This window comes from Schistocerca americana, unplaced genomic scaffold, assembly GCF_021461395.2.
Source record: "Schistocerca americana isolate TAMUIC-IGC-003095 unplaced genomic scaffold, iqSchAmer2.1 HiC_scaffold_1166, whole genome shotgun sequence".
Taxonomy (NCBI): domain Eukaryota; kingdom Metazoa; phylum Arthropoda; class Insecta; order Orthoptera; family Acrididae; genus Schistocerca; species Schistocerca americana.
Genome location: NW_025725227.1, coordinates 30,001 through 38,151, shown reverse-complemented (window position 1 = coordinate 38,151; position 8,151 = coordinate 30,001). Strand labels below are relative to the sequence as shown.

The 8,151-nt window shown below is 52.3% G+C and overlaps 2 non-coding genes across 2 annotated transcripts; both read right to left on the bottom strand.

The window, feature by feature from the left end:
* Nucleotides 1-186: 186 nt before the first annotated feature.
* LOC124562646 lies at nucleotides 187-341 on the bottom strand. The gene has a single exon (XR_006969586.1). It is a non-coding gene; the product is annotated as a 5.8S ribosomal RNA (ribosomal RNA).
* Nucleotides 342-692: 351 nt separating this feature from the next.
* LOC124562648 lies at nucleotides 693-2,608 on the bottom strand. Its single transcript, XR_006969588.1, has one exon. It is a non-coding gene; the product is annotated as a small subunit ribosomal RNA (ribosomal RNA).
* Between the last annotated feature and the right edge of the window lie 5,543 nt (nucleotides 2,609-8,151).

Genomic DNA, 8,151 nt, shown 5'->3' with positions numbered 1-8,151 from the left:
GTACGAGGTGTCGCACGCCACACCGCCAGCCGGCTGTGCACGCTACCGAGTAAGTACCGGTATGCGAACCGCCAGGCGACGGGCGCGCATCGCACGTTTAAGGAGGCGCGGCCGGCCCCACAGGCGGCCGCGACGCTCCCAGGTCTGCGAAGCAGGGCAAACGCCGCGCGCTTCAGTATACGTAGCCGACCCTCAGCCAGACGTGGCCCGGGAACGGAATCCATGGACCGCAATGTGCGTTCGAAACGTCGATGTTCATGTGTCCTGCAGTTCACATGTCGACGCGCAATTTGCTGCGTTCTTCATCGACCCACGAGCCGAGTGATCCACCGTCCTGGGTGATCTTTTCTTAGTTTCCACTGTCTCTTTCAAGACAGTTGCATAGGCGGGACGTAGGCGTGTGGCGGCCCCTGTTCAAGCGTTCTGTGTCCAACGGCCTCACGGCCGATGGGCGTCGTACGGCTCCACACCGGAGCGGACAGGCAGTCGGGCGAAAGTCATTCAAAACCGGCGCCAGGCGCCAGGTGCCGCAGGCCAGCCGCTCCAGCGCTTCAGCGCTCGTACCACACAACATTGGCGTTAGTTTTGAGAAGCACGCGTGGTTCCGCACGCGGCGCACGGCTACTGCGAGCCGTACAGGTAGCGTGTTGCGCGACACGACACGCACATCGAAAGACATGCAGTCTAGTCGGTAATGATCCTTCCGCAGGTTCACCTACGGAAACCTTGTTACGACTTTTACTTCCTCTAAATGATCAAGTTTGGTCATCTTTCCGGTAGCATCGGCAACGACAGAGTCAATGCCGCGTACCAGTCCGAAGACCTCACTAAATCATTCAATCGGTAGTAGCGACGGGCGGTGTGTACAAAGGGCAGGGACGTAATCAACGCGAGCTTATGACTCGCGCTTACTGGGAATTCCTCGTTCATGGGGAACAATTGCAAGCCCCAATCCCTAGCACGAAGGAGGTTCAGCGGGTTACCCCGACCTTTCGGCCTAGGAAGACACGCTGATTCCTTCAGTGTAGCGCGCGTGCGGCCCAGAACATCTAAGGGCATCACAGACCTGTTATTGCTCAATCTCGTGCGGCTAGAAGCCGCCTGTCCCTCTAAGAAGAAAAGTAATCGCTGACAGCACGAAGGATGTCACGCGACTAGTTAGCAGGCTAGAGTCTCGTTCGTTATCGGAATTAACCAGACAAATCGCTCCACCAACTAAGAACGGCCATGCACCACCACCCACCGAATCAAGAAAGAGCTATCAATCTGTCAATCCTTCCGGTGTCCGGGCCTGGTGAGGTTTCCCGTGTTGAGTCAAATTAAGCCGCAGGCTCCACTCCTGGTGGTGCCCTTCCGTCAATTCCTTTAAGTTTCAGCTTTGCAACCATACTTCCCCCGGAACCCAAAAGCTTTGGTTTCCCGGAGGCTGCCCGCCGAGTCATCGGAGGAACTGCGGCGGATCGCTGGCTGGCATCGTTTATGGTTAGAACTAGGGCGGTATCTGATCGCCTTCGAACCTCTAACTTTCGTTCTTGATTAATGAAAACATACTTGGCAAATGCTTTCGCTTCTGTTCGTCTTGCGACGATCCAAGAATTTCACCTCTAACGTCGCAATACGAATGCCCCCGCCTGTCCCTATTAATCATTACCTCGGGTTCCGAAAACCAACAAAATAGAACCGAGGTCCTATTCCATTATTCCATGCACACAGTATTCAGGCGGGCTTGCCTGCTTTAAGCACTCTAATTTGTTCAAAGTAAACGTGCCGGCCCACCGAGACACTCACTCAAGAGCACCCTGGTAGGATTGCAACGGGGTCCGCCTCGGGACGCACGAGCACGCACGAGGCGCGTCGCACGCCTTCAGCTCGCCCCACCGGCAGGACGTCCCACGATACATGCCAGTTAAACACCGACGGGCGGTGAACCAACAGCGTGGGACACAAATCCAACTACGAGCTTTTTAACCGCAACAACTTTAATATACGCTATTGGAGCTGGAATTACCGCGGCTGCTGGCACCAGACTTGCCCTCCAATAGATACTCGTTAAAGGATTTAAAGTGTACTCATTCCGATTACGGGGCCTCGGATGAGTCCGAGTCCCGTATCGTTATTTTTCGTCACTACCTCCCCGTGCCGGGAGTGGGTAATTTGCGCGCCTGCTGCCTTCCTTGGATGTGGTAGCCGTTTCTCAGGCTCCCTCTCCGGAATCGAACCCTGATTCCCCGTTACCCGTTACAACCATGGTAGGCGCAGAACCTACCATCGACAGTTGATAAGGCAGACATTTGAAAGATGCGTCGCCGGTACGAGGACCGTGCGATCAGCCCAAAGTTATTCAGAGTCACCAAGGCAAACGGACCGGACGAGCCGACCGATTGGTTTTGATCTAATAAAAGCGTCCCTTCCATCTCTGGTCGGGACTCTGTTTGCATGTATTAGCTCTAGAATTACCACAGTTATCCAAGTAACGTGGGTACGATCTAAGGAACCATAACTGATTTAATGAGCCATTCGCGGTTTCACCTTAATGCGGCTTGTACTGAGACATGCATGGCTTAATCTTTGAGACAAGCATATGACTACTGGCAGGATCAACCAGGGAGCTGCGTCAACTAGAGCTGAGCAGCCGGCCGCCCGGGAGTGTGTCCCGGGGGCCCGCGCGAACACGCAAGCGTCCGCTCAATTATTCTGCAAACAGGAGGAGGCTGAGCTCCCCTGCACGATACACCTCGAAACCCTCTCAGGTCCCGGCGGCGCGCAGCGCCGTCCTAAGTACTTGGTCGGGTTCGAGAGAGGCGCAATCGCCCGGAGTTTGGCGAGTAGACGCTTTAGGTGCGACCACCCGTGCTCCCAACTGAGCTTGCCGCTGCCGACAGAGGCCCGGGAGCGTGCTGTCGTGGCATTGCCGGCGGGAGACAACACGCGCCACCTACGGTGGCCGGCAGCTCCAACGCCAGCGCCACAGAAGGACAAAAGCCCCACTTGGGTGCCGAAGCGAACTCTCCCAGCACAGCGCACGCGCCAACACGTCCGCACAGCTGCGATACAAACCACCTGCGAGAACCGCAGAGGCGACCGAGCAGCAGACGGCGTCGCGGCGCCGAGCGCCGGGCGGCGGCGCATCCTCAGCGCACACAGTCCTCAATCGGACCAGCACACTGCAGATGTCCACCGCGCTTCGCACCGGGCCCGCGAGGACCTACTTTGGCCGCACGGCGCCGCGTGCAGGGTGCGCCGGCGCGCAGCTGCGCCGCCTGCCGCCTCCGTCGGCCGGCGCGCCTGCCACTGGCCGCCCCCACCAGCCGGCTGTAGCGCGTGCGCCCACGCACCGCGCGGCCAGCACGCCGGGAGGCCCCCCCTCACCGGCCGGGGACGGTCCCACCCAGCCACCGCCGCGTATCGCTTCACACCCACATGCCATTCACGTTCGTGGCATGGTGGGTATCGCTGAAACAACCGGTTGGTAGCTCAACCGATCGTCGCCATCACTGATTCACCTCTAGCGAGAACAACCGCACCACAACGGTTTACCAGTTGTTCATTTGCGTAACGTCACCAGCAACGTAGACGTCCATCGCCATTTGCAAATTCAACGATTGTTGCATGCCTGTGTCAGGTGTCACGACACACTATGTCTGCCCACATACACGCAACAACATGTGCACGCTTCGCGAACACGTGGAAGGTGGCCCCCGTACGTATGCGATGTCCATTGCGCGAACGACTGTCAACCGGCCTCTGTCGCATGTCGCAGATGTGGAACGCAGTGCACCATGCTGTCACGGTGTGTGAGAAGAGACGACTACGTCTGACAACACGCGCCACTACATCAACAGACGGCTCATGCTGATCGCCATCCAGGGCATACCACACTGCAATCCGGCTCTTATAGGGAGACGACACATAGCTGAGTGCACAACAGTTGGACCGCATGGTTCGCCGTTGTTGGCGCAGTCGTTGTACGGTCACATGTACCACGATGTATCATTCAGTACATGAGGACCAATGTGCAGTACAGTGTGTGATTTGGACGTACAACATCAGCGGACAGTTGACACAGGCCGTACCACAGCGTAGGCTAAGTGCTTCGCCATGCGAATGCCAATGAACAACTGCGAAGGGCATTGAGCATGTACGTCCTGCTGCCATCCACATTACAGTGTATCGCTGCAAGGTGTTTAACATGAAGCGATACACTGGGGACCAGGCAGTGCGAGTAGCAAACTATATTGCGGGGGTTGCAGTTAGGCAACACTACACTAATTTAACGCGTCGTATGACAATTACAGAGCGGGTTAAGGCCCAACGTGTGTTGGGTTAAGGCCCAACGTGTGTTGGGTTAAGGCCCAACGTGTGTTGGGTTAAGGCCCAACGTGTGTTGGGTTAAGGCCCAACGTGTGTTGGGTTAAGGCCCAACGTGTGTTGGGTTAAGGCCCAACGTGTGTTGGGTTAAGGCCCAACGTGTGTTGGGTTAAGGCCCAACGTGTGTTGGGTTAAGGCCCAACGTGTGTTGGGTTAAGGCCCAACGTGTGTTGGGTTAAGGCCCAACGTGTGTTGGGTTAAGGCCCAACGTGTGTTGGGTTAAGGCCCAACGTGTGTTGGGTTAAGGCCCAACGTGTGTTGGGTTAAGGCCCAACGTGGGTTGGGTTAAGGCGCAACGTGGGTTGGGTTAAGGCCCAACGTGGGTTGGGTTAAGGCGCAACGTGGGTTGGGTTAAGGCGCAACGTGGGTTGGGTTAAGGCGCAACGTGGGTTAGGTTAAGGCGCAACGTGGGTTAGGTTAAGGCGCAACGTAGGTTAGGTTAAGGCGCAATATAGGTTAGGTTAAGGCGCAATATAGGTTAGGTTAAGGCGCAATATAGGTTAGGTTAAGGCGCAATATAGGTTAGGTTAAGGCGCAATATAGGTTAGGTTAAGGCGCAATATAGGTTAGGTTAAGGCGCAACGTAGGTTAGGTTAAGGCGCAACATAGGTTAGGTTAAGGCGCAACATAGGTTAGGTTAAGGCGCAACATGGGTTAGGTTAAGGCGCAATATAGGTTAGGTTAAGGCACAATATGGGTTAGGTTAAGGCACAATATGGGTTAGGTTAAGGCACAATATGGGTTAGGTTAAGGCACAATATGGGTTAGGTTAAGGCACAATATGGGTTAGGTTAAGGCACAATATGGGTTAGGTTAAGGCACAATATGGGTTAGGTTAAGGCACAATATGGGTTAGGTTAAGGCACAATATGGGTTAGGTTAAGGCACAATATGGGTTAGGTTAAGGCACAATATGGGTTAGGTTAAGGCACAATATGGGTTAGGTTAAGGCACAATATGGGTTAGGTTAAGGCACAATATGGGTTAGGTTAAGGCACAATATGGGTTAGGTTAAGGCACAATATGGGTTAGGTTAAGGCACAATATGGGTTAGGTTAAGGCACAATATGGGTTAGGTTAAGGCACAATATGGGTTAGGTTAAGGCACAATATGGGTTAGGTTAAGGCACAATATGGGTTAGGTTAAGGCACAATATGGGTTAGGTTAAGGCACAATATGGGTTAGGTTAAGGCACAATATGGGTTAGGTTAAGGCACAATATGGGTTAGGTTAAGGCACAATATGGGTTAGGTTAAGGCACAATATGGGTTAGGTTAAGGCACAATATGGGTTAGGTTAAGGCACAATATGGGTTAGGTTAAGGCACAATGTGGGTTAGGTTAAGGCACAACGTGGGTTAGGTTAAGGCACAACGTGGGTTAGGTTAAGGCACAACGTGGGTTAGGTTAAGGCACAACGTGGGTTAGGTTAAGGCACAACGTGGGTTAGGTTAAGGCACAACGTGGGTTAGGTTAAGGCACAACGTGGGTTAGGTTAAGGCACAACGTGGGTTAGGTTAAGGCACAATACGGGTTAGGTTAAGGCACAATACGGGTTAGGTTAAGGCACAATACGGGTTAGGTTAAGGCACAATACGGGTTAGGTTAAGGCACAATACGGGTTAGGTTAAGGCACAATACGGGTTAGGTTAAGGCACAATACGGGTTAGGTTAAGGCACAATACGGGTTAGGTTAAGGCACAATACGGGTTAGGTTAAGGCACAATACGGGTTAGGTTAAGGCACAATACGGGTTAGGTTAAGGCACAATACGGGTTAGGTTAAGGTACAATACGGGTTAGGTTAAGGCACAATACGGGTTAGGTTAAGGCACAATACGGGTTAGGTTAAGGCACAATACGGGTTAGGTTAAGGCACAATATGGGTTAGGTTAAGGCACAATATGGGTTAGGTTAAGGCACAATATGGGTTAGGTTAAGGCACAATATGGGTTAGGTTAAGGCACAATATGGGTTAGGTTAAGGCACAATATGGGTTAGGTTAAGGCACAATATGGGTTAGGTTAAGGCACAATATGGGTTAGGTTAAGGCACAATATGGGTTAGGTTAAGGCACAATATGGGTTAGGTTAAGGCACAATATGGGTTAGGTTAAGGCACAATATGGGTTAGGTTAAGGCACAATATGGGTTAGGTTAAGGCACAATATGGGTTAGGTTAAGGCACAACGTGGGTTAGGTTAAGGCACAACGTGGGTTAGGTTAAGGCACAACGTGGGTTAGGTTAAGGCACAACGTGGGTTAGGTTAAGGCACAACGTGGGTTAGGTTAAGGCACAACGTGGGTTAGGTTAAGGCACAACGTGGGTTAGGTTAAGGCACAACGTGGGTTAGGTTAAGGCACAATACGGGTTAGGTTAAGGCACAATACGGGTTAGGTTAAGGCACAATACGGGTTAGGTTAAGGCACAATACGGGTTAGGTTAAGGCACAATACGGGTTAGGTTAAGGCACAATACGGGTTAGGTTAAGGCACAATACGGGTTAGGTTAAGGCACAATACGGGTTAGGTTAAGGCACAATACGGGTTAGGTTAAGGCACAATACGGGTTAGGTTAAGGCACAATACGGGTTAGGTTAAGGCACAACGTGGGTTAGGTTAAGGCACAACGTGGGTTAGGTTAAGGCACAACGTGGGTTAGGTTAAGGCACAACGTGGGTTAGGTTAAGGCACAACGTGGGTTAGGTTAAGGCACAACGTGGGTTAGGTTAAGGCACAATACGGGTTAGGTTAAGGCACAATACGGGTTAGGTTAAGGCACAATACGGGTTAGGTTAAGGCACAATACGGGTTAGGTTAAGGCACAATACGGGTTAGGTTAAGGCACAATACGGGTTAGGTTAAGGCACAATACGGGTTAGGTTAAGGCACAATACGGGTTAGGTTAAGGCACAATACGGGTTAGGTTAAGGCACAATACGGGTTAGGTTAAGGTACACATTGTTGTAAGGAAAGGTGTTTTGGGGGGGGGGGGGGGGGGCCGGTTTGTTGATTGTGATTATCGTAAGTAAATGACTGCGGCATCATCTGATTTGCCACGTCAGGGTGCACCTTTGGCTCATAACAGGCGGCGCTCTGATTCCATGCTTGTGGCAGACCTGTGTCTTTCATTCCTGCCATTGTTTGTGTGCTGTGACAGGAGGCAGTATTGTGATGTTGGGTGTACCCCTGTGTAGGACATGTGTGGGTGTTGGTGGCTTAGCTGAGCAATGGTGGTTGTCGGAAGGGTGGGATATTCTGTTTTGTGAGTGGACCTCCCGGTCTGGTTATGATAGTGTGGATAGTCTAATGTGGCGGAGAGGATGCACTGGGTGTTGTTCCATGCTGGTGCTTACATATTGTCTCTGTGCCTGTTACAGGCAGAGAGTAGTGCGTGATAAGAGTGTCTGGCTGACGTGTGGTTGTGATTGTGAGCAGAGTCTTTCAGCATGTATACGGACAGTTGTATACATTATCTGTATTTTGATGGCTCTATCTATTACTAATCAGCGCCGTGTATACGTTTCATCCGGTTCCAGTCGAAACTGTTGTATCTCTGTACATTAGTGACACGGCGAGGCCGCCATGTAGTTACTCGTCTCGGCAGCTTCCACCGGTGTATGGCAAATGATTATAAGGAATCAGTCTAGTCGTCAATACCGATAGTGTGACGTCACATGTCTGGGGTGGGGGACGCTGCGCCCTTCCGGTGGGTCATGGCCTAGAAAGACTCTTCCCACGCAGGGGGGCTTGGACTGTCATTGACTCTTCCGAGTAATATACTT